This window comes from Galeopterus variegatus, unplaced genomic scaffold, assembly GCF_000696425.1.
Source record: "Galeopterus variegatus unplaced genomic scaffold, G_variegatus-3.0.2 Scaffold1993, whole genome shotgun sequence".
Classification (NCBI taxonomy): Eukaryota; Metazoa; Chordata; class Mammalia; order Dermoptera; family Cynocephalidae; genus Galeopterus; species Galeopterus variegatus.
Window position 1 is genome coordinate 35,115 of NW_007728104.1, and position 27,572 is coordinate 62,686.

General features: G+C 45.9%; 1 long non-coding RNA gene across 1 annotated transcript; it reads right to left on the minus strand.

The window, feature by feature from the left end:
• Nucleotides 1-9,757: 9,757 nt before the first annotated feature.
• On the minus strand, nucleotides 9,758-26,851 carry LOC103596344. The gene is made up of 2 exons (XR_551041.1): nucleotides 26,770-26,851; nucleotides 9,758-10,184 (listed from the first exon to the last, which is right to left on the minus strand). It is a non-coding gene; the product is annotated as an uncharacterized LOC103596344 (long non-coding RNA).
• Between the last annotated feature and the right edge of the window lie 721 nt (nucleotides 26,852-27,572).

Sequence of the window (27,572 nt, forward strand, 5' to 3'; positions counted from 1 at the left end):
ATGCCATGTAAAGTGCACGGTTGGCACCCCAGAAGGGTTTGTTAGGTGAATGAATCTGGAAAGCGCTGCTCTGAGAGGAGGGTGAAGGGGAGCTGGACAGGGCCCACCTGCCCCCAGTTTCATGTATTTTTACACATTGGGCTCCTCCGATCTTGCTTGAGGGAGGACTTTCTCCTAAAATAAAACAAATATCATCCATCTGTGGGAGAAACAGAAACCCACAGAGAGTAAATGACCTGCTCGATTTCTGGGTGTAGCGAGGGGCATGGTCAGGACCAGAATCCAAGCTGCCCGTTCTCTGGCCAGTGCTGCTGCCACTGAGCCCTGTCACCAGGAAAGAAAGGGGTCTTCTTTTGTTCCTCCCTGCCTCTGCCTGTCTCTGCTCCTTCCCTCAAAGGTCAGAGCAGCACCAAGGACAGAAGAGAGGCAAAGCCTCTTCCAGACCCAGCCTTGGCCCTGGGGCTAGCCAGGCTGGGCACTGCGTGCCCAGTCAGCGGGGGTAGGGCTTGCTTTCTTGTCCATGAACTTGAACCACGGGCAGGGCTGTCTCAGTAGCCAGCCCCACAGGGCAATGCCAGCCCGGGCAGCTCAGCAGGAGCCTAATGGACATAGAGTTCTTCATGCTCTGAGGCAGTGATCTAGACCCTGTGTGTGTGTGTGTGTGTGCATGTGTGTGCGTGTGCGTGAGTGGGTGTGTATGAGTGTGTGTGTGAGAGAGACAGAGATAGCAAGAGAGAAAGAGAACGTGCAGAGAAACAGAACCTTTTTCATAGAGTTTTGGGGGTTAAATGATCTGAGAAGCACTTGGAACAGCACGTTGCACACAGTAATTTTACGTTGTGATTTTTATCATTATAGAGGCAGCGAGACAGAGAGATGGGTGGGAGGAGACAGGAGAGGGAGGGAAGGTGGGAGGTGGGAGGCAGGGAGGAAGAAGCATGTTCTCGAAACGCCAGCCACTGAACAAGAAGGTGGCATCTGGGAAGAGCCCTTGGCTGACCCTTTTCTCATAAAACTGACTGTGCTCACCTTCCTCCCCCGCTGCATTTTTAAACTTAAATAATAGTCTCCATCATGTAAAGGAAAATTGTTTTCCAGATCCCCTGACATACCTCAGTGCACCGTGCTTAGAGCACCTGCCTGGCGACAGGGACGGGGAGTCTGCATGGCCGCATCCCCCTGCTAGTGAGGACACTGCTGTGTGCACAGCCCTCCCAGCCCTGCTCTCTCCTGCCCCAGCAATCACTTGGCTTTGTCCCGTCTTGGCAGGAGGACTGCTTTCCAGATGTGCAGGATTTAACGTGAATCCCGCACAGCCTATGGACCCTGGAGAGGGATGGGTTCCGGCTCAGTCCAGGCCCTCCAAGGGCTTCCCGAGCACGGCTCCTCCTGACACTAGTAGGGAGTTCCATCCCCCACCTGCGACTTGCAGGAGGCCCCTATTTGTGCTGGCTCCAAAGGGTCAAGCCCTTGGGGGCCCCACATTGTCTATGTTGATTTACAATCCAGGCATCACTGTGGGACATTTTGATTAGCATTTAAGCAAATATTTTCTGTATGGTTTCTGGATGAAGACTGACCAGAGGCCTGCTGGAGGGCTTGTCCCCAGTGGGGCTGGCTGCTGTGCTGCAGGGCTGCAAGCTCAGGGAGTCTGCTGTCCCCACAACTGTCTTTGTCCCTCATGCCAATGGCGGCTGCACTAACCACACTTCCCCTCCAACTTTGCACCAACAGCAGCAAATAACCAAACCAAATAACCATGTGCATCTGCCCCAGACCCTCCCCGGCTGCAGGAAGAGGTTAGTAAGGAGCATTCAGGGAGAGGACAAGGGAGGCAGGCTTCTGTGTGAGAGAAGGCGGGAGCTGCTGGGCCAGAGCAGGCTGAGCAGGGGCGGCCAAACCAAGGGAACGAGTTGATGAAGACCAAAGAGTTGATGGTGTTAAATACCCTGAGTCTGGGCATATTTTGTAATTCAAAGCAGAGAATAAGTAGTCTTGTTAGATATAGATTAGCAATGGCTGAGCAAGAGAGAGAGACAGAGACAGAGACAGAGAGAGAGAGACACACACACGCATAGGCAGATAGACCGAGGCACCCCTCGGAAGTGTTGTCAGGGTGTCTTCCTCACTGTGAAGACTTGAGGCTGTTCTGCATGGCTGGCCGTCCTCAGCCTCCTGCCACCCACGCTGCCTCAGGAAGGCTGAGTGCTGGGCCACTGCAGCTGGCAGCAAGACCCAAGCTGGGTTATGACATCAGTGACTTTTCCCCTTCTCAGCCCCAGGGGAGACGGGCCAGGTTGGAAAGCAGCAGGAATCTTTTCCAACACAAATAAAATATGATCTCAGGTAGCAGCCGTGATATCAGAAAATGGGGAGAGATCTTACGGGTTTCACTCAGACTGAAAGAAGATCTGTGTCTTTCCAAGAGCCAAGCCCCAGTCCCTTTTCAGAGCTGTAGGCTCATCTGGGAGATTGAGAGCTGGAGAGATGTCCCCTGAAATACAGGTTTGGTGACTCTGACCGTGAATGGCCCTGATTCATGGAGAACGTCCCGTTTCTTTGTCATCCTTTGCCTATTTGCGGCACTTGCTGGAAAACAGAAAGCACCGCCGACAGCAGCTCCCACTGCATAGCAGGGAACAAATAAGTGTTCTCCTGCTGTGTGACCAGCCTGAAGCCCCCGTGCAGAGCTCCAAACAACGTCCCACCTCCTCTCTTCCTTTTATTTTTTCCAATTAACCCTCCAGAAGGAGAGCAAACACCAGTTTTGTGCCCATAAGTCTAATATATGATGCCTCTTGTGTCATCATATTGAAAGTCACCGTGTTCTAGCAGCCACCTTGAATTCTCAGCAGGAAAATTAGTTTTGTGCCCTCAGAACCAGTGGGAAGGGAGGGGGCCGAGAATGTAGGGTGTTGCTTGGCCCTCGAGGTGCCACTGTGGCCTGGAGCCCAGGAAGGGTGGGCGGCTCCCCAGCCCACGTGCTTTCTGCCCTTCCTGAGCACCGAAGACACACCTGTGCTTCTGAGAGCGGAGCCTGAAAGGCAGGAGGGTAACATGCGGGACCCTGTAACCCGCAGCAGCAAAGCAGATCTGGTTATGAAATCATTGGAAAGTGAATCACTAAAATGTCAGAAAATCAAGTGAGTTAACACATCCATCCCCTTAGTTATCATATTCTTATGTGTGGCGAGAACACTGGTGATCTCTTTTCTTAGCAAATTCCGAGTTTATAATACAGTGTTATTAACTGTGGTCACCTTGCTGTGCATTAGGTTCCCATCCCTCTTTTTCTCTCTTTCTCTTTCCCCTGTTCCGCCTTGTCTTTCCTCCACCCGTTTTGAATCTCCAGTGCAGTGTGAATGGGCTGCATATTCCATCCCCACTCTCTTCAGAAGTAACATATTAGGGGGGTTGAAGATAAATGTAATTAGAATAAAACTAGCAGCTGGTCAGCCTCTTAACAGATGCCAGTGGTCTTCCGCAGCCCAGGTTAGTTTTGAATCTTGCCTAAACTCCACCTTCAGAAATTACTATAAATAACAATAATAAACAGAGCCCTGACAGTAGCATGTGCACTCGGATTCCTTCTCCATTAGCTGGGATGGACCGTGTTGACCCATCCACACTCTCCCTTCCAGACATTCTTGCTGCTGAGAACTGTTCTAAGCCAGGGCCCTGGTAGGGGTAGGGACCTGAATGTGAAGCGATGTTTTTCTCTGCACAGTCCCCACAGAGACCGTCCTGAGTAGCAATCATTATTCTATGATTGCCAACAAAGATTACATATATAATTATACATATAAGTAATTATACAGATAATTCATATAGCATTTTACAGTTTTTTCAAAGCAATGTCACATATGTCGTGTCATTTGCTTCCCACAATAGCCCTGTGGTGGGGAAGGGCAGGTTATCTTCAGACGTGTTCATGAGCACATCAAAGGCCAGAGAACAAGATGATGGTAGAAGTCAGGGCAGGAACCCAGTGTCCTGTCTGGTCCTGGGCTGTTTCTGTGATTCTATTCTGCCTTCTACAACTCGAGCCTTGCTGATGCCACGTACTCACTCAGGGACTATTGACTCATTCATTCATTCCATGAATATTTCTTGAATTCCAGGCACTGTTCTATGTCTTGGATGTAGAGCAGTGAGTCAAAAAAGGAAAGCACTCTTGCTGTCAGTGGGAGTGTGCCCTCTGCAAGGGCAGGGCATGTGAGGGGCAGATGCTTGGCCTGGGTTTGAATCCCAGCTTGCTTGTCTCCAGCAGCATAACCTTGGTTGTTTTTTTCTGTGTTCATTTCCTCATTTGTAAGACAGAGATCACTACAAAAGGGGCGCCTTCTGAGGATTAAACAAGTCAGTACTCACAAGCTCCCAAATGGTGGCTGGCACCCAGTGAGCCTTCCACAGTGCTGGTTGTGACTCTAACCTACCTATGGCAAGACTGAATGCTAAGTCTCTTCTTAAGAAAGACTGCACTATGCAATGAAAAATAGGTGTGTGGAAGTGCAAAATGCTGACTTAATCCAGTGTCTCTCGGGATGAGGGTTTGCATAATTTATCTGTGGCTAGGTTGACCATATGTCTGTATATGCCCAGGACAGTCCCAGTTTGTTTGGTGTTCTGGTATAGTTATTAATAGTACTCTTTTTCATGCTTCAAAGTATCCCAGCTTGGGAGATAAATCACATGGTCACCTACCAGTGGCCCACAGCAAATCTCTCACCCACCATCTCGGAGCTTTACACAGGGGTACAGCTCTAGATGCCACAGGAGCCCAGCGAGATTAGGTCCCTATGAAAAGGTCATGGCTAGAAAACTGACTTCAACTAAGCTTTGATCTCACAATCCCATGACCTGCAGGAAGTACAGTATGTAGAGGGTCGTGGCAGACTCAGAATGCACCCAACAGCCATGTGCACCCTGATGCTTCCCGGCCTTCCTTGCAGATAGGCTGGGTCATGGGACTAGTTTTGGCCGATGCAGTAAGTGGAAGGAAAGCATCACTTCTGGGCAAGATGGTGAGGAGTTGCTGTCCCCTGCCTTTCCTTCTATGCTGATGTGACCTTGTGATGGCAGCAGAACCTGGATCACTGAGCCACGGCTTGGAGGGAAAACCTCACTAGCCCAAGTCAGACTTGCATGGGAGAGAAGTGAGCCACTGAGCTCTGGGGCTCCTGTCGCACAGCTGCCTCTGTCCTGACCAGTGCTGAAGTGCCCGCTGTTAATGCTCGGCCCGGAAAGAGCACTGCATAAGAGGCCACGTGTCCACTTTTAGCTCATAAAAACAGTGACTCCTGCTTGGCTTTCCTCTGACCATGCTGTTTAGAATCTTGTCACTGCATTATTTTGCCTTATTTTTCATAGGATTTACTGAAGAAAATTTATCTAGTTCATATGTATAATTAACTAGAATGTAAGTTCAATGAAGCCGAGGACTTCATGCCCTAAAACAGGCCTGGCACATAGCAGGCACTTAACTGATATTTTTGAAAAGTGAATTGTGGGCTGTAAAACTAGGGCTAATGTCGGAATCCTGCTGACGTAGCCCAATTGTAAAGCTACACAACTACGCCAGTCATCGAGTAAGGCAAATCATAACTAAAGCCAAAATGTTTCGTTATTTTAGTTATACTAAGTTTCCATTTATATTGTCAGAACTAGGGCTCAGACCCTTCAAACCCATTGTACAGACTGGGTCCCCAGACCCCTCACACGCAGGTCCACGCTAGGTAATCGGGAAAGATCCCGGGAGCTGTTGACAGATGACACAAGCTCAGTCCTTAGCAGCAGCAGCAGCTTACAGGTCCAGTAACTTACAGATCTAGTGGTGGTGGTGGCCTCGTGGAGGGTCCTGGGGGCACTGGCAGCAGTAGCAAGAGCCTCCAGAAGCAGTAGTGGCCTCCCCTGGGGACACCCCAGGACAGAGCCACTCATCCTTTATACTTAAGTCATAACCCAGGACACCTGGGTGCACATGCGCAATTACATTAGATAATAACCAAGGAACACCTGAGCACACGTGCCTATTTACATCAAATGCTCGGCAAGATTCTGAACAGCTGAGGGGCCCTGGCCATTTTCCTATATTTTCCCAACATGGGCTAAAAACTCTGTGCTTCACTATCTTCTCTAAGATCCAGGAGGCTGAGGTGAAGGCTTGCCCTGCTTTCATTAAATACTTAACATGGAACAGTGATGGGGGTAGAGAAGAAGCCAAAGATACAGACTCTACCTTTAAGGGATTTCAGTTTAATCGTAGAGACAGGAAACAAGCGGAGCGCAAAACCCTCGGTGCATAATGGTTAGTGAAGTACTTAGGGTACACTTAGATTTGGGAGGAATGAAAGGGAAGAGGCCTGTATGGGGTATGGCTCACCAAGGGCAACGCCCTGGAGCAGACAGGTTTGCATCAGACCTAGAGCAGTGGTTCTCAAACTTGCACCAGAATCACCTGGAGGACTTTTATCACCCAGACTACTGGCTCCACCCACACAGTTTCTGAGTCAGTAGGTCTGGGTTAGGCCTGAAGGTTTATATTTCTCACTGGGAAAAGTTCCCAGGTGGTGCTCGTGAGGCTGGGGGCTGGGAAGAATCACAATTTGAGAACTGCTGCTCTAGAGCAGGGGTTGGCTTGGCATGGCTCTGTGAGGCTCACCTGTTTTCTAAATAAAGTTTTATTGGAACACAGCCATGGTCATTCATTTATGTATTGTTGATGGCTACTTTCAAGCTGCAATTGCAGAGTTGAATAGCCTCGGGACCATATGGCTTGCAAAACCTAAAATATTTACTATCTGGTCCTTTATAGAAAAAGCTTGTCAACCCCTGGAGAGGAAGTCATGGCCTATGGCTGACAGATGGAAGCCTCAGGCTTTGATGATTTCTCAAAGAAAGGGACTTTCTGTGGAGAAAGTATATTAATATACGTTCACAGTTTGCAGTTGAAGCCTGATGATGACTCATGTAGGATAAAGGACATAACCCAGATGACATTTTGCCTCCAAAGCTCTGGGGGACAAGTATGGAAGATTGGCAGGGATATGCTGTCAGAATGTTCTTATGTCTGGACAGGGTGAGACTTGTCTTATAATCAAGTGTAGCCTCTAGGTATTAAGTATTAAGCACTTTGTGTCCCAGTCTGGAGCTCACTTGGGGCAATAAAGACTCACAAGACCTGGAGCAAAACCAGGCATAGTGTATCAGCATCTTTGAGCTCTGTGGAGCACCCCAAATGCCTCTGATTGTCAAAGACAGGAGGAGCTCTTGGGGATGAGGGTTAATGCAGAGTTAGGTGTGGGCCATGCCCTCTGGGTCCCTGCTTTGGTTTAATAAAATGTCTGTTAGTGAATTGGTTCCAGATGCTCATTGGTGGATGGGCGGTATCAGAATCATCTGAATATCTTTTTAAATAATACATATGCAAAATATATATGCATGCACCTCTTCCCTGGAGAGTTTGGTTTTCAGCAGGCCTGGGGTGGATTTCTAGTTGTGAGAACTCCTCATCTCCACCCTAAGTGATTGTGATTCCCAGCAAGTGAATGCTGACATTCACTTGAAATGGAAACTGATGTTTATTTCACAGTGTTTCAAAGGATTCATGGTGGTGCTAGATCCACAAGCTCACCTGGTCCCCAGTTTCTCTGCAGGATCTGTCAATGTATCTTAAATCCCAAAATAAGTCGCTTATTATATGCCCGTGGAGGTCTTGATTGGTTGTGACTGAGATGTGGCTTCAGGTTCCCACCAGGATACAGAGTGGGACTCCAACTTTCCTCCCTTATGAGTTTTGCTTATCTGTTCCCTGCTAAGGGCTTGATTTCCCCCCCTGAAGAGCAGTGTTTTTCAAACTGTGGGTTGAAACCTATTAATGGGTTTAAAATCAGTTGTAGAGGAGGCAACCAGCATTAAAAAAGTTAAATAGACTAGGAAGAAAAAAATCAGAGTGCATGCATTAGTGGTAAGGACAAATGTTGATCTGTAAACCTTGTTTTAGTGGGTATGTTGTGCATTGGGTTGCTGTGAACATGTTTCTAGTCTCTGCTGCACAGTATAAATCAGCGGTGACCTCACTCACTTCCAGAAGCTCTCATCTCTGTTGCAGAGGACTGGCAGAAGAAGTCACTGGGGGGCAGACCATCATACACAGTTCTACAGGGAGCCTAGCTAAAGACTAATAGAAATCTAGTTTGTGGGCGATCGCATAACCTGAGGAGAGAAATTGATAATGAACAGTTTTATGGATGGCAGCTGGCTTGGCCCACCACATCTGTCACCTGGGGATGAGCCAGGTTTATCTGGAGCTGACTCTTGCCCTTTCCTTGAATTGGGGATAATCACCCTCTTGACTACTGCTCTTATGGAAGAGTCCAAATTAGGTTAAGAAAAGTTTTGTCCAATAAAGGCTGAACCACAAAGCTCTGGCCCAGTAGTGGCCTTTCATGGTGGGTTGGTAAGTGTACTTTTATTGGTATTAGGGGAGAAAGAGACAGGCCTATGTTCAGATCAGGTCTAGGCAACGTGGGCATCACAAAGGGTGAGTGTGGGAGCACAGCCCAGGTAACCTTACGGCAAGGGGCCTTTCTTCCTTGCTGTTTGCAGGTAGTGTGGGCTCCTGGGCCCTCGCAGGGGGCTGACCTTTCACAGCACTCTGGTCTGACTTGGTGGCCTAGAAAAGGATAGTCAGAGCCAAAGGGATGAGGTCACTGGCTTGCAGAGCACTATTTGTGTGCAGACCTCAAGTGGCCAGAAATGTATTCTGCCACCTCGGGAGGGGCTGGGGACCAGAAGGTGGGGGTTGTGGGGAGCACAAGGATAGTGGCTGCTCATTTTGAAGCAGCCCTGCTACGCTCTTTTCAGTGGGAAAGGGAGAAAGAGGGAGGGGAGCAGGGAGCTTTTGGAGGGGAACTCAGAGGGTGGGAGAAAAGAAAGCCTTAAAGAACATCACTAAAGGATCTGGGGTAAAAGACTCTAGTGAACAAAAAGCTCCCTAATTCTAAGGGAGCCACTTACAGCAAAACCCCATAAGTGGTTGAGAGAGGCCCTGGCCACTGCTGCCACTTCCCTTTTTAAAGCTCTCACAATGTTCAGGAATGAAAAAAAAAAAAGTGGCCAATGCAAAGATGGAATTAAAAAGATGAAGGCATGCTGAAAGTTGCCTGGGGACCATATTTAATCCTGTTGGTGACCTCTGTGGCTGTCCATATGCATTGCTTTGGTGATATTACGCTTTGAGAGGCTGTGGGGAAGTCTGGCCAGGGGGAAGAGGGTGTCACCCACCAGCCCGGGGCCTCACCCCATCCTGCCAGCTGACCACCTCGGAGTGTTGAAGGTCCCTGCTCTGCCCAGGGCTCTGGAGAGGGGCCACGACTGGGCTCTGGGGTGGATGCTTTTCACCAAGAGGCCTGGGACATCTGTTCTCTGCTAAACTCTGAGGCAGACCACAGAAGAGATAATGGCTAATCGGACCTTAACACACATTGTAGATGGCTTTTCTGGACTAAAAAAAAGAACAACAAAAAAACCCTCAAACAAGACTATATATAAAGAAGAGTCAAATGTGTGGAACACCCAAGGTATCAGGCAAGGACCTTGAGGGTCTGGCCAGGGACCTGCTGGGTAAATCTAGCTCTGGTTGCCTGGCCACAGATTCCCTGCCCCTTTGCCAGTTGCATAATCAAGTCCCTCCACCCATCCCCTCAGCTATTCTGCTATCTTCTTCACTTCAGTTTTTCTAATAATAATTCACAAATGAAGTTGAATGAAGACATTTATTTGTAAAACTGATTCCCAATGGAGGAAGATCATATCCATAGAAAGTAAACCAGCGACCATTCAGAGGGCCACATGCATACATTAATGAAACCAAGGGAAAAAGCACACAGACACGCTGCCCTGGACGACCCGCATGGCTACCAATCCGGCCATCAGAAAAGCAAAATGTCCTTTCCGCTTCAGAACACAGATGAGCCAAGATGTCCTGGGAGAAGCAATTTTGTCTGACATCCACGATGAAGTGATGAGGGAACAATTGAGGGAGACTTTTCCTGTTCTGTGTGGCTTTGCTTCCCACAGATACTGGCTGAACACTTCGCGGTCCTCCGGCCTCCAGGAGGCCGTGTCAGATCCCCAGGACTGTCACATGCCCATCCTGATGCTCTGAATGATCTGAAAGATGGCTGAGAGAGGAAAACAAAACAGCTCAGAGACCAGACAGCACACAGCTGGAAAGCCAAGCCACAGTGAGCCCGGCTTCTGCCGATGGCCCTTGACGCGTTGGCTCACAGCTGATTAGAAATTTCCTAACAAGGAGTTAACAAGAGGTCAGCAACTTCTTTAGAAAGGCAGCCTCTCTCCCTCTGCTGATGGATGCCTCAGGGATTTATAGATAACTCCTGCTAATTCCACCAGGAGTTAAGGCCAGAAATCCCTCAGGGCTGAGAGGAGATTTGGCCCCTTTCCCCAGCAATGTTCTGAGGCTGCTGGGGAGAGGGAGATGGGCTTTCATGCAGAAACTGCACTCATTAACCCGGTCAGCGAGTCTGCCTTTTCAAAATGGCTGTGACCTGTGAAACGACCTTCCTTGTGCTGGGAAGGCAGGCAGGGTGCTCAGGGCAGATGCGCACAAAAAGCTGGGCCTCTGGCTGCCCGGGACCCTGGCTGCACGTGTGTCTTCCTGGAGCTCTCTGAAAGGCACTGTCTCTCCTTGAAAGCAACACTGAGTCGTTACTCTGGGTTGGTCAAGGGGGTGGGTAGACTGTCACCCACAGAGAACTCCTGGGACCCCCCTACCCCCGCCCCCCGCCTTGCTTATTCTGGTGAGAGCTGGTTAGATAGCTCAGCTCAGCCTGGTTCTAGCTATTGGGTTTCGAATGTGGCTCAGGAGAGGAAGATACCAACTTCTTGTTTAAGTCTCCCCCAGACAGCAGCGTTGGTCGGTCAGTGTTAATGAAGACAAGGATAGTGGTAAGTGCCATTTCCATGCATTGAAGAGCTCTCGTTTGAAGGGAGGCTGTGTATCATCTCATTTAATCATTGGTAAAAATAAACACCGAGCTCTCTGGAGCCTTATCCCTTCTCTCCCTCCTAAAGTCGTCCTGGAACACATCCAGGAATGCAGCTTCCAAGTGACCGCAGTAAAACAGGGCTGTCCAGAACCTCAGGAAACGAGTCATTTGACATTTCATCATCTAACTTCAGTGAGCACACACTATGTGCCAGGCACTGTGCTACAGGGAAACAGAGAAACCACACAATGGGCCCTGGGGAGTCTTTCTCAGACAGCAAGATTTTAAGGCTAGACAAAGCGCTAATGCGTTTCTTTGGTTTTTTTCCTTTTCTAAAAAAACATCATCACTACCTTCCTAAACTGGAGACAGCAAACATGATTTAATGGTAACTTTTCATGAATGTCACCGTAATGAAAAACAATAAATGATGAGACTCTGCTGTGATACTATTATAGAGGACATGCTGTGTTTGACACCAAAATAGCTCTGGTTGGCTGTACTTCTGGGCTCTCATTTCTGCTTATCATTTTTTTTGTCTCATTCTTATCTCTGGTCACATCTTTGGTGTTGCTATGCCAATCTGCAGTGGCCCCTCTTCTGCTACATCGTTGCTGCAGACTAAACCGAAAACAAAGACTGTTAGAATTAAGTGTGAAATTAGAGTAAATCAGTTCCGTGTGAGCGTCTGAGGGCCTTGTCTGTAGACACGGTGAAGGAGTTAGTTCAATAACTTGTGATATTTAATTCTGGCTGTGCTCAGAGGTCTTAGTACCTAATTCTGGGTTCTTGGGTGGGTTTTGACAGGACAAGTTGCTAGATGGATGCAAAAGTACCCTACCAAAATTTATAAGCTTGAAGAAATAGCTGACATTTCTATCCTCCCCTACCAAGGCTCACAAAGAGTAAAAGTTAAATAAACATCCTGTATTCTCGCTCAATATAAATGCCAGGAGGCAGCTGTACACTGAATAACATTAGGAAAAGAATATTTACGTCTATCATGCCTCAGACTTTTTCCTGGGATCAGGGAAACCATCCCCAGTCTTAAGAAACAAGTTGACTTTAGAATGGAACGTTTGAGTCAGATGGATCTGGGTTGACTCCCAGCTCCTCACTAAATAGCTGTGTGACTTGGCGAATAATTCTACCTCTGTGAGGCAGCTTCCTCTTCTGTAAAATGAGGACTACAATGAGGACCAAGGTACGTGCAGGGTTGCCATAGGGGTTAAGTGATAGGACATACGCGAAGGCTCTTCGCAGGTGGAGGATCCGACGTCCGGGAGTTGTTGCTATTGCTACTATTACTCCAGCACAATGGCTGCCTCTCCACGCATGAGCATGAAGTCCAGCACTCAGTCCTATCCGCCACCCTACAAAGTGTGAACTTTGGGAAATTACTACACAGTTCTGAGCTCTGTAAAACTATATGTAATAAGTACCTCAAAGGATAGCCAGGAATAAATATGATGACATAAGTAAGAGATCTGCCCACAATAGAGGCTCAAAAATGTTACTTCTCCCTTGATCTTGTCCTTAGATAAGGATTATCAGTGGGATGTAGGTCAACAAATAGGAAACAGTCTGTCTTAGTCCATCAAACCCCACATTAAGTTAAGTGATGACATCAAATGTTCAACGTAGTGATAAAACCACTCAATTCTTTTTAAGGAACTGCTCCAAATCTCTCTAGAGAATCTTAGACAAAATTGCATGTCTCAGAGTAACAACACTTACATTAAAATAACCTATCTATTTATTTGAGTCTGCTTTAAAAACAAATCAAAGATCATTCCTAATCCTAATTGAATCCATGAATTAACATGTAAAAATCTGATGGTCCTTAACATGTTTACAAGTGACCCTTTAAAACTGAACCCTCTTGGAGAAATTACTTTGAATAAAGTCTATTTTAAGTCTGCCATTTGCCTCCACATCTAAGATAATGGAGAAGTGGTTGTGTTTGCTATTTCTTTTTCAGTTGTATCAACTTCTTTAAGAAGCCTTCACATTTTATGCCAATTATATAATTGTAATTCTGTGTCACTGCCTGCATTGACCTGCCAAGTAACCCCGGCCTTCCAGAGGCTGACTTTCTAAGGCAGCCAACAAAAAGGAGCCAACAGTGAGTTCAGAGAGGGAGAGGAAGCGGGAACCTAGCCCCTGACAAGTTAATAACTTAACAGTGGGTGAACAAAGCTGAGAAAACAGCCGAGCAGGGAAGGATGACAGGCATTTTCAGGCCAGGGGAGCCGACTGTAGGCAGGTCACAGAGACTCAGAAAGGTCCAGGCAAGAGCAGGAACTACCAGAATCAACAAGCTCCACATCCCACCACCTGTGTTTAGGATCCTGGCCCTCGGTAACCTGTGATGATTAGATCTCTTTTTTTCAATCTTCCCTTTCAACGAAATCCTTAGGCTTTAACATGCTGGAATCACTCCACTTCCCAAATCAAACCAGAGCAATCTGCCTGACCCCACACCTCCCATCACCTGGTGCCCTCTCTTCCTCTTCACAGCATTTCTAAAGAGTTGACTGTCTTCACCTTCTCTAGTTCCTCACCTTTGATTCCCTCCCCAACACACCTCATTCCACCTTCTGCTCCCTTCATTCCATTGAAACTTCTTTTGCTAAAGTCATGAATGACCTCTGTGTTGCTTGGTGCAAAAGGCTTCTGCAGCCTCCTCTTACCTTGCTCCTCTGCTCACCACCACTCAGCGCCCCCTTTCCTCGGCCTCTATGGCACCACAGTCTCTGTGTTTCCAGTTTCCCCCTTCTCCTTGCCTCTTTCCTCTAAGCTTGTTCTATGGGTATATCTTCTTCCACCTGACCATTACACATAAGCATTGAAGTTCCTGAAAGAGCATTACTACTGGCTTTCTTCTCATCATTACAGTCTTAGGTGACTCACCCCAGCCCATAGTTCCCCACTTGGTTGTTGATGACTCACAATGTGTATCTCCAGACCTAACTTCTCCTCCAAGCTCTAGATGCATACCTTCTACCATCTAATTCATATTTTACTTGGGTGGCTCAAAAGCACCTCAAACTCAAGATCATCTCATGATCTCTTTCCACTGCCAAAATTGGCATCATCCATCTTCCATCTTGCATGTAAACCCAAACACCAAAGTCATCCCTGACACCTCCAATCGATGACCAAGACCTATGGATTCTACCTAAGAATATTGGGATTATACACCCTGCTTTCTACCCCCCAGAAACCATCCTAGTCCAAGTTACCATCATCTTCTCCCAGAACCCTGCGATGTCCTCCACCTGGTGTGCTCTTGCTCTTCTTCAATCCTTTCTCCGTTCCATAGCTAGAATTAACCCTTAAATAAATGCCAATAATACGGTGCCACTCCCGTGTTTAAAGCACATCAAAAGCTTCCTCTTGCCCAATCCTGGATGAGGCCTCCCTGACCTGCATACTCTGGCCCTGTCCACCTGTCTCAGCTTGTATCACTCTTCCCCTGGCTTGGGGTACACTCTCATGTTTGTAAATCTCTCTGCTCTTACCACAGGGCTTTTACACATGCCATTCTTTCCATCTGAAGTACCTCCTCCACCCCATCCTATTGCCTAGTTTCCTTCACAACTCAAAAGGCACTTCCTCAGAGAAGCCCTCTTTGACCACCTGGAGCACGGGTTCTCGAACCTGAGCATGCATCTCAATCTCCTGGGGACGTGTTAGGACACAGATGCCAGACTCCACCCCCAGAGTTTCTAACCCAGTGGGTCTGGGATAGGGACTGAGAATTTGTGATTCTAACAAGCTCACAGGTGATGCTGAGGCTGCTGGTCCAGGGCCCATACTTTGAGAACCACTTACCTAAGAGTATACCAGTCCTTCATGTCATTTGCTTCATAGCCTTCTGTGCCTCCCCTATGAACACCTTCATAGCTGAAATTTTAAATGTTTTAGTCCAATTACTTGATTAACTCCTGTTTCTTTCCCACTAGACTGGACGCTCCAGGAAAGCAGGGGCGAAGTATGGCACTAAGTAGATCCTCTGTAAATACTTATTGAATGAATGAAAGGTGAATAATTGCAAAAAGCACAGAGGAAAATACATTTTAAAAGCCTCAAATGACTACTTTACAAACCAAAAGAGTCAGCATCAAACATCCCAAAAGCTCAGTCCTCAGAGGAGAGGCAAAGTCATAACACAGCATAAATTTCTAAAGGCCCGAGACTGTGTCATCCAACCCACTTTTATCCTGGGGACTGACCCACCCCAGCCAAGAGGTGTGCCAGAAGGACCCATAATGGCATGACAAGTGGATCCCACAGGAAACTGCCAGAAAGCTGGAAGACTGCCAGACAAAAGAAGGTGCATAAAGCCACTTTTACTGAAAATAAATAGTTGATGATAAGAGAGATCAAGGGAGATGCTGAGAAGAGAGATTAAGACAGGCCAGAGGAGTATCCTTTAGGAGGATAAGACAACCAGAGAAAGCACACAACTTTGATTTTTCATTTAAAGAAAAAATGAAAAAAGATGAAAGAGCTAGTAAAAAAGTATCGGTCCCCTGAGATAAGTAGGAAGGTTAGGAGAACAGACATTGCAAAGAGGGCTCATTAAGCTCTTGAAAAGCATCAGCACAAAGCAAGTCCAAGGCAAGACATCATGTTCTGGTAGCGTTTCCTGGTGGCTTCTCCAGAGATGGAGAAGGCGAAAAAAAAAGAGATGCCAGAGACAGGCCAGGGCAGGAAGGCGCCATTAAAAAACAGATATTACTAGGAAAGACTGTGATGGCTTCTATCCACATTAAAATAGCAGAAACGCTCTTCTGAGAAAGATCCCACACACAACCCCAAATGCTCCACCAGGGCACAGGGCAGAGGGTGGCATACAAGGGAGATGGCATGTCACCTTGCGGGAGCCGAGGGCTGCTGAGACGTCTTCTCCAGCCTGTCCATCTCAGATCCTGAGGAAGAAACTCCAGAGCAGAAGAGCAGCCTCAGTCTTTCCTCCAGGGCTATCCAGTTCCTCAAACATCCCACTTGCTGGTCTCAGGTGTGACTCCCTTTGGTGTCACAGTTTCGAGAAAGTTCTGGCAGTCTCCAGGAAAGGCCGTGTTTATGCGGTCGACCTGCAAACATGGCGAGTTCAGCCTGCCCTGGAGCAAGTGTCCAGAAAAGAGTAATGTGAGCAGGGACACCGGTGGCCCAACCAAGAAGCAACCTGTGGCTGGGTCAAGGCTTTATCCATCTGGGAGCTGACCAAAGATGGCTATACATCTGGAACCTCTTGAAAACACACCTTTTCTGGCAGGGAAAATAGAGGATGTTTTAACAGGAGCTCTTTTCAATACACAGTCATATGCTAAAGGCCTTACATCGGTGGAAAATTTTTGCTCCGTGGTATTTTAGGGAAATAGTACAAGGGAGGGAATGCAGGATAATATAAAGCAGATGGGTTTTGGAGTCTCAAAGAACTAGGTTTGGGTACTAGCTGTCTCACTTTTTAGTTATGGGACATTGGCTGATTTCCTCTGTGAGCCTCAGTTTTGTGTTCTGGAAAAATGAGCATAATAGCCTCTCTGTAGGGATGTGTGGGGCCTGGCACTGCAATAGTAAGCCCTCAAGAAATGGTAGCCAAATGTTTGCTTGAACAGATCTTACCCCCGGGGGCTAGTTGGTAAAGAGTTCTTTCTATGGGGCCGGCCCGGTGGCGCACTGCTACAGTGCGCCGCTTGGGAGTGCGGTGGCGCTCCCGCCGAGGGTTCAGATCCCACATACAGACCGGTTCCCGCTCACTGGCTGAGCGAGGTGTGGGCGCGACACCGAGGGTTGCGATCCCATTGCCGGTCCCGGTCCAGTACGGGCGCGACACTGAGGGTTGTGATCCGTTGCCGGACACAAAAAAAGACAAAAAAAAAAAAAAAAGAGTTCTTTCTAGAAGTAGAGAAGAGGTTCCAGCTGTCCCTGCAGAGATGACACCCCTGGCCCTACCCTCTACCTGTCCTGGGGGCAGCTGGTCTCGGGCCATGCTGGGTCCTCAATATCTCAGAGCTATGTTCCCCCACTACATGTTTTCTCTCCATCACAAAGCAAAGCCATCAAAGAGGTCAAAATGTTACCTCTCTTTCCTTATAAGCACTCAGAATCCTGGTCAGCACCTTGCCAGGGAGGCCAACAGGTGGGGAGACAGCATGAGTATGGGCCACAAACACGAGTACGATAACAGCAGACATTTCTAAAACCATTCCCGTCACTCCACTAAACATTTCACATGCTCTGTCTCGGTTAATTTTCAGGAATGAGGATCATGAGGATCCCAGGAGTGAGGAACCAGTACTGTTCCCTTTTAAGAATGGGAGAACTGAGGCTTAGCGTGGCCATAAGTAACTTCAGCAAGGCCACACAGCTAATAGGTGGCAGGGCCATGTTTCAAACCCGGGCGATCTGGCTCTGGAGTTGTAGCTCTTAGTGACCAGGCTAACTTCCCTCTTCCACATGTGGACATGCTAATTTGGTGGCTTTCAAACAACACATCCAATCTTCCTCAACTCTTGCATCTCTGGAAGATTTCAGAGAGCAGCTAGCATCTCTCAAAGGCAAGTTTCTTAGCTGTTGCAAAAGGCTGCCATTCTGGCTCCTCAACCTTTGGGCTCAAAGATAGTCCACCACAAAACTGGTGACCACACAAGGGCCACAAAGCGAGCAGGGGACAGAGGGCATAAGGGGGGCGGCTCTTTAGCCTCTCATGTGTCCCTGGCACACATGTGACTTAGTACTTTCCCTGTTCCACACCGTCCTTAAGAAAAACAGCCAGTCCTAGGGACAGTGTGGGTATGGCCCTTCAAGAAGTGGAGAGGCCTCCAGCACGTCCATGAAGGGAGCCAGTTTGACCACCTGAAGCATAAGGCTGGGAGAACAGGAAGAGTTTAGGCCCTGTCAGGAACATCTCAGACAATCACTTGTTCACATCTGTTCTGAAAAGGCTGTCCTGAAAAAGGACCTGTCTATGACATGATCTCTCTCCCCCACCCCCACCCCCATCCCAGGCAGAGTCCCTAGAGAATTCAAGAGAAGAGTACAGTCTGTTCACTGACAGACAAAAGAAATGTCCCTGCCTAGAAATGGTGGAGCCATTCACCATGGATGGTGCCAAATAAACCCAGCAGACTCTTTGCTGAAAGGTATTAACTCTGTAATAACATGGGGCAGCTCTGGGCCAGACACAATTTCCTATTTGATGGGCAGAGAGGGTCCAGATGTATGCTAACTTCTGGGGATGAGAAAGTCAGAATATCCAGCAACACAGAGGGTACGCCCTATGTGCACACAGATATGCGAACATACACAGATATGCAAATACACACACACATAGGTATGCAAACACACATACATACACACATGCTAACACACACATACAGATATGCAAACACACGTACACACAAGCTAACACACAGGTACGCAAACATACACACACAGATATGCAAACACACACACAAATATGCACACACACATACACACATACACACATATGCTAACACACACAGATATGCAAACACACATATGCTAATACACACGGATATGCAAACACACACACACAGATATGCAAACACACACACAGATATGCGAACACACATATACACACATACCCTAACACACACATACACAGATATGCAAACACACACACACACAAACACACACAGATTTGCAAACACACACAGATATGCGAACACACACACATACACTAACACCCAGATATGCAAACACAAAGATATGTGAACGCACACATACTCACATACACTAACACACACATACACACAGATATGCAAACACACACATGCGATCGTACATACATACACGCATACACTACCCCCCAAATATGTGAACGCATACATACTCACATACACTAACACACACATACACACAGATATGCAAACACACAGATATGAAAACACACATACACACACTAACACACACATACACGTACACACATACACATAAACACACACACCCACCACTTCAACCAGAACAGCTGTTCTTTCACATTTGTTTCCCTCTAAGATTTGAAGGAAGAGTTTTGTATTTTTAAAAAATTTAAAAAAAAGGCTGAAAACTACTAATCTAGATTTTTTTTTGTTCTTGAAAAACACAATTTTTTCTGATTATAAAAGTAATATATACTCATTGACAAAGTTGGAAAACATAGAAAATTATGAAGAAAATAACAATCAGTAGTTAATCCTGTTACCCTAGAGGTTTCCTTTTGATGGGGGATATAAACGTGTCAGTTTCAAGAATACCCAGGCTTCAGGAACCATTGAAATTCTCATAATCTCTAATTAGGAAATGAATATCAGGGGTGGCCAGAGAGGGAGAAATAAAATTGAAATTAGGAATCCATGGGGGGAAACAGGCTGAGGGAGGGAACTAGGGCACAGCTGGTATTTAAGCATTTTCCTCTGAGAACCAAAGGATGAATTCAATCAAAAGAATCAAAGGAACTGAATGGTCACTCCATTGATCCCAGCTGACACTGTAATTGAGACATAAGGCTCAAGGAAGATACAACGTGGTGCAGAGTGCTGTCTCAGATTGCTGCTTTTGATCAACACACAGTATCACAATCAGGGCTCAGAAGAGGTAAATAATACTATAAATAAGAATGCTCACAAGAAACATGTATATGCTGATCTCAACAACAGAACTGTCTGAACAGCATATTAAGCATATTAGCATATTAAAGAAAAGACCTCCTTCCACCAAGTCCAGGAGGCATTCTGATCAAAGAGGACAGTTGAGAATGCTGAAGACAGTTGGCCTGTGAACATGACAACACTAACACGATAACTAGTCCAGGGATAGCAAAGATGAGGACGTGGCCATGCTGCCCCTACCATGTTCATGACAGACATCGCTAGTCAATTGTAGTTCACTTTCCCACAGAGCCTTGGTGAAGCCCGAGAATCCTTCTCAATAAGGCTCTTAAAAGAGCTGAGGAGAGAAGGGAGAGGAAACAAACAAACAAAAACCAGGGGCGAGGGCTCTGGGCCCAAACAGCAGTGACTAGGTTCATTAATGATCTGGGAAGCACATCAAGCCTGCAAGTGTCCTGTAAAGATAGCAGTTGACTTGTGTGTGACAGCATCTTTGCAGGGAACAGTCTCAGACAGACATTCTGGGTCATTCTAGTCTCTGAGTCTCGAGATAAAAACAAGCACTCTTCAGGAGCTATCAAAGAGTTCTCCACAGAAGCAGGTTTTGAAACCCAGGACCGAGACAGCCAGGACGAGCTGCTTATCTGGAGGAGGCCCCACTGCCTGCCGAAATGGAAGATAATACCTTCACAAAGAGGGGAGAGGAAGGGCAAGGTCTGTTAGTGTGCACTTAAACCCTTCTGACCTCAGTGTGGATCTGGGTTCTAGGAAATCAACTAGAGGAAAATCCAGCCAGTTAAGGAGGCTCACGCAAAACAAAACCCCAGGCTAAGACTTGAACAAGAATAGTTTCTGGCCTATTTGGGATAATAATCTGAGGGGAACCATAACAGGTATTTGAGAAACAGGCTTCACATTTCTCACATAATCTATATAATACTAATAACAATAAAGCTGGTTACCAAATTAAAAAAAATGAAACAAGATATGACCCTGAGATGTTCTAATTGGATATTACCATGTTGCAAAAGAGTACACTGTTCCCAAAGCTTTTCTGTCTCACAAAGAAAACCTCTATAGCAAAACAGCAATGTATTAGGGTTGCTTTAAAGGAAATGAAACTCACATTTTATTTCTGATACTCAACCTAAAGTACAAACCGCTATTCACTGATTTTGGTCTGCATGTTGGTGTTTCCTTTTTCCTGTGTGGGGAAGATACTGATACGTTATCACATGGGAAAACAGTCTCATGCCATCAAAGTGTTATCACTTAAAATTGCTCACACTCCTCCTCGGGGTGAAGAGGCAGGGTCTGTGGCTTTCTGACAGATCAAGACCATCATGAGAAGCTGAGTCTGCTGATTAGATGTGCAGCCTGGGAGGATGAAAGGCGGATGGACAGTGCCACTTTCTTCCATGAGTTCTGCGAGGTGGTGGTGACCACAGCTGCATGTTTGAGCTTGCTATGGGCCAGCACTCAGATCCCCAGAACCATTCAATGCCAGGACAATCTCTGAAGGAATGCAGTGGATTGAACTGTGTCCACCTAAAGTTTAATGTGTTGGAGGCTTTGTCCCCACTGTGACAGTGTAAAGAGGTGGGAAATCCTATTATGGTGATTGAAAGGTGGGGCCTTGAAGAGGTGATTAGACTGTGAGGACCCTGCCACAGTGAGCGGTTGAATGGAATAGTTCTGAGGGCTTTACAAGGAGGGGTGAGGAGTTAGCTTTCTCTCCACTCTGCCGTATTTACCACATGATACCCTGAGTCACTGTAGTAACCACCAGGACAAGGACCTCACCAGATGTGTTCCCTGGACTTTGGATTTCCCAGCTTCTGAAACTGTAAGCAATAAATACCATTTACTTATAAATTACCCAGTTCCGGGTTTTTGTTATTAGCAACAGAGACAGACTAATACAAAGGGCTTCTTCTTATCTCCATTTGCTTGATAAGGAAATCCATAAGGAGAGAGTAAATAACTTGCCCAAAGTTATTTAGCTGACAAATAGTGAATCCAGGCTTTGAACCCACACCTGGCAGATTCTAAAACTATCCTCCCCTTTGAGGCCTCTGACCCCCTTACTGCCAACTGGTTAGTTTTCAAAGAATTCCCTTGCCTAAGAGACCTTTTGCAATCACAGAAAGTGAAAATTGACTTACCTGAAGAGGTGTGTATTTAGACAACCTTTCTAAACTCCTTGTCCCCAGGGTAATGTATTAGAAGTTACAGCCAAGAACCTAAGTGAGAGCAGGGCTGGCCTCAGATTTTGGGGGCCTTGGGGCAGCCTGGGGGGTCTGTCACTCCCATGTGACTTCTCAGTGAGGGGTGGCATTCCCTGGGTGCGTGTTTGTGCTGTAGATCTCTGGGTGCCTGGACTCTGTCCCCTCACTGCTCTCTGGGTTCCTCTTCCCTCCTTTTCTTTCTCTTGCTCTTATCAGCACCTTGGGCATGAAGGGCATGTGAGGAGAACGAGGAAGCCACGGGCCAGAAGCTGAGAAGCAGGGGTCCGGAGATGGCACCGATACATGGCTCCCACAACCAAGGGATCCTATAGACTTTTTACAGGTTTGTTAAACTGTTTTTCCACATAAAATGGAGTAAGGGTGACCTATAAGTGAGCATATACTTAAATGCCAACTTTTTACCAGTCCTGGTTCTTTCTTAGAATGTAGCTAGAAAAACATATAAAATGTGCATTCCTTACTACTTGCCTGACCTGAATATTTATTTACCCTGGGTACACTGGCACTATTTCTAAAAAGAGCACTTCATCCAACCAATCATCAATTAGAAAAGTGGGTTAATAGAGTGCGGTAATGAAAGCAAGTGAGACTTTCCAGAGATTCGGACCAATGATCAACATCTTCTTTAATAGCAGAAGATTTCACCTTTTTTCTTAGTGTCCATGTAAAAATATGCAAAACAAGAGTAAACAACCACGTGAACTCCAAGAAGGCAATATGACCTCCAGGTACCACTGGGACTTGGTGAAATGGAACTTGAGCCTGGCACAGGGGTGGACCTTGCTCAAGGGACAGATCTAACGGAAAGTGACAGGAAGGAGAGTCTGTGGAGGTATGGACGTCCTGCACGGAACTCCAGTGCATCTGGTGGGTGTGTAACAGACAAGAGCAGGGAAGGGTGCTGCTGTGCATCCCGCAGATGGACAGGGTGACAGAACTGGAACAGAGTGAGACAGACCAGTGGAGAGGGCTTCGATTATCTTAGCACCTATAAGAAGGCTCGTTACCTAAACAGAGGATCTGACAAATGGGCTAGATGTGAGGAAATCACATTCTTTTAAGTGTAGAGAGAAGATGGGTAGGAACTGACGGCCTAAAAAGGGAGACGCTCAAGAGGGATGGTAGGCTCTGCAAGATGAAGCAAATCGTGACCAATCCCAGAGAAGTGGCAACAGGGACAGATCTAGAGGAGCTACTGTGTTTTTCATGACACGTTCTGTTTAGAAAAGGATAGAAGGAAGGGCACGGTATCAAGGACAAACGAGAAGAGTGACACATTTCTGTGAGAACAGTATCTGAGGCTGAGGCTTGCAAAAAAAAAAAATGCTAAAGTTGGCAAAAAAAAAAAAAAAGGGAGGTGGTGTATTATTTTTAGTTCTGATTAAAAAAGGGATGAGCTCCATTGCTTAGGGATTATGGTAGCTTGTTAACGGAGGATAGGAAAGTAAGATGACGCGACTCCTGTTTTATGTCTAGCCTCTCCATAAAAGCAAGATGGTCTTCTTAGATAGATTTGAGGCAGCATTGTTAAAAGAACTCTGGATGCTGAGGAGGAGGATGTGGTATGACAGTAAGTGGTGTGTCCTCAGCCACTTTAGTCCACATACCCACACCCTGCAGTTTCACACACCAGGGCCTGGACAAACCTACGGAGAGGGTAAGAGAGCCAGTGACTGAGAAACTACTGGAGACTGAAAGAGTTCCAAATGACTCTTGTCAGCGAATGTTCCAATTTACCCAACACTGAAAGATATAGCTCTTGCTGTATTGACCGACAGCCTGGCAACATTTTAGGCCATATAATTTACAGGGTTTCTTTTGAAAAAGAAGGGATGGATTTTGATAACTAGCATGGATTTGAGAAAGAGAAGCCAGATCAAATGACTCTCTTGGCTTTTTCCCTTATAGGCGACCTAAGGGGGTAGACTGGCTACTGTTAGCATGTATCTAAAAGCCAAAGAAGAAACAAATATCGGCTCTATCTATTTAGACCCTTGACAATACAGTACATGATCACTGGGCTCTGAGATCCCAGCGACTGGGACTCCACCATCCTGAATGCCTTCCATGCTTATGCTGAGTGTGCCATCTGAAGCCTCTGTGCCTTGGCCCTGTAGTGTTCCCGCATGTGGGGTCACCTTCCTTACATCCTTTGTCTGGCCGTTTGTTCTCAAAATTCAGCTCAAACAGCACCTCCTATTGGAAACTTTCTCTTTTGCCCAGTATGACTCCAAAGTCCCTTATCCATTCTCACCAAATACTCTGTGAACTCTGCTGCCACTATCAGTGTCCCTTCCCTGCACTGCAACTGACAACTTCCCTACCTGCTGCCCCCAACACCCACAAGCTCGCAAAGGTGTTTGTGTTTCCAAAGCCCAGCACAGCACTGTTTAGTACGGACCCTCCAGCCATGCCTGTTTGAATGAGTTTTGCTTAGAGGTTCAAAGTCAATGTAAAGGAGGTTATCTTTAACTGTGTTCCATGGGCTTCTTTAAGTCTCTTGGAGGAATAACATACTTTCAGAGACTATGAAGCTGGGCAAGAAAGATAACCAGATAAAAGGCTCAAGGTTCAAAATCTAACAATCTACAGACTGGTCATAAAGCCTGAAAACATAGATAACTTTTAAATGTAGATTTATTTACTTGGTTTTCCTGTGGCATGCTAAAGGCATACTTTTGTTTATTTTATTTTGAGGTGAAAACCAGTGACAAATCATCTGAAGCAATGTGTCATAGTTGAGTATGTAGGTGCAGATGGAAGTGATGCTTAATGCACTTAAACAGTATTCATTGCAATTTTGTACAGAGCTTTGAACTATACATTGCTAATGAAGGACAATACACAGAGTATATCATGTCATGTCAGGGGCCTTATTATATATTATTATGTAATATCAGTAAGCCATTCATTAGGTATGTTCATCTGTGTTTCCAAACTTTATGGACACTGTAGAAAGACAACTGATAACTAACAATAAAATTCCGAGAGAAATAAAAATTTATATTAGGTCTTGAAAAAAGTCATCTAGATATCTACGGTATGGGAATATCTGGTTCCATCCATCCTTCCATCCATCCCTCCATCCATCCACCCATACCAAGCACTTACTACATGCTAAATACTGTGCTCAGATCTAAAAATTTAGTGGAAAATAAACCCTACCTCCCTGAGGTTATATCCTAGTGGGGGGAAATGGATAATAAGTAAGTAAACTAAATAATTTCAAATGCTGATGAGGGCCAACAGTAAAGACAATGTGAGATGGGGATGGGGAGACCCTGGGGTATGGGGCTGTGCAGATGCATCTCTGAGGCTTGCAGGGAGTTTATGTGAAGAAGAGCAGGGTGGGGCCTGTCTGGCCATGAGCTCCATGAGAGTCAAGGATGTGCTGTGACTGTTAAAAAGTATCTGCAAGCCCAGGTCACATGAATGAGGCAGAGTGGTGAGATCCACGGCAGTGACAACCCTACTGCGTGTGGCAGTCACACCACTTCCAGACCACCTTGTGCAGTTGTAAGTGCTATTCTTTAAGAGAGTCACTGACTGGATCCAGACGAAAGGTCTAGTAACCACATCTTATGAGGCAAGGTTGAGAGAACTAGGGAAGTTTAGTTTGCAGAAAGAACCACCAGGCAGTCATCTTTAAAATATTCAAGGATTCAGGATGTTCAGAAGAGAATGGCTCCATTCTGTGTTATTCTAGAGTCCAAATCTGAACTATTGAGAAGATAGCATAATGTAGTTCAAAATAAAAAGATGTTTCTAATAGAATTAAAGCTATACAGAAATTGAATAGGCTTTTTGAAGAAGTGAGTCTCCTATCTTCAGAAGTCTTCAAACAGAGATTTGGATAACATCTGTTAAAAATAGTGATGAGAGGATTCCTATATTGGACAAAAGTGTTCCTTCAAGGACACATCTTTGGGAATGGGGTAGAGCCTCATTTCTTTGAATGGAAAGTTCCTATCTTGGAACACCAAATCATCTTTAAAATATTTGAGCTATAAGCAACAATAATGCTAAGTTCTTTGGGTCCCTCCTTCCTCCTAAGAGCTTTTGTTTCCTTAGAACAGTGATCTCTTGGAGATCAAAGGAACTGAGCCATCTTTAGTCATGGGCTTCCCTTGTTACTGGGGCAGAAGGATGTCTTCCTATGCCTGATCAGAAGATGTGGACTTCTCTCACCTTCCCTGCCCTCAGCAAAAGTGAGATGATGGAGGATGGAAATCCTGAAGGCATGCCCCATAGGCAGAAGTGACCTCTACTCACCAGTATTTCAGTGTCAACACAGGGGACCAGGAAGCATGTCAGGGCTACCAACAGCAGCATTTAACTAGAAATAACTGCATGATGCTTTTGCTCGTCTTCCTGGTAAATGTGTGTATGTGTGTATTTGTGTGTGTGTAAGTAAAGCTCTCTGAACTTGCCACCTTCCATTAGCAGGTGACTCATACCTTAAGGCTCAGGGCAAAGGCTCAGTTCTATCTAGGAGCTCTGTAGAACTTTCTCATAAGGCATGAGGCCTCTCCCTCTCTCTGGTATGTGGATTTATCTCAGGCAGACAAGTGCTTTACTTTCTGTTCTAAATGCCCTTTTTAGGCTATATCTTCACAGAAAGGCTTAATTGAATTCTAGAGTGTATACAGCCAATGTAATTGCTCTGTGTAATCATTTTATGATTATGATTTGATAGTGTAGCAATTCTGTCTCTATCCATTCTGGAACAGTAACTAAATCAAAAACCATTAAAATTAAGGCTTAAGGTGGTGATTAACTTGAATCCCAAACCAATATGTGTTCCATCTATTTACTTTGTGAATAAAACATGTGTTTTTTGAAGGACAGTGGAGAACATGGGATATAAGTTCAGTGAACCCATACCTGAGCCACAGACAACAAAAACAAACAGTGCCAACAGCCATGGTCCTACAGGATACTTCTCTTCTTGCGGCCTCTAAAAGGGAATAGGAAAAAGTAAGATCAGGTTCATTGATTCAGTAAACATTTATTGAGTACTACTAGGCATTGTGCTAGGTAGAAAGAACCTCGGTGGGCAGATGTAGATAAATAAAGTCAATTATAAAGGATCAAGACAGGTTTGTACAAATTCATCAATAACCTTATTAACACTAACTCAATGAACTGGTGGTCTTAAATATTTTGGGGGCAAATGGGGCAAGAATATTTAAGCCAATACAGTGACCTTGGAGCCAAAATGATATTAACAATTATTTTTATCTGTTGAAAGCATGCTCTATGCTGGGCACTATACTAGGCAGTCTAGCTCCATTTCTTCCATCACTTGCACAACTCCATGCAAGACAGGTATTTTTATTCCATTTTGCAGTTGAGAAACTGAGGCTTAAAGTTTGTTAACTTGAGTAAGAGCTGGGATTCAAATTTAGGCCCATTATAGAGCCTAGGTGTTTTCCACTAACAGAATCATCTTTACTTCCTGAATCTGTGAATTCCAAGCAGGAACAGAGAGCTTGGACAGTTTTTCGAAACCTTCTATCTACCAAAAAAAAAGTTGGGAAGTCATTGCAGTGAAAAATCCCAGGAACAACAGAATCATCACAGCAACTATGAACGGATATGAGGGAAGCAGCATTCTTCCTAAGCCTCCTGAGCCTCAGGGAAGCTTGTGCTTTGGAGAACCTCTGCATTCTCTGGGAAATAGAAGG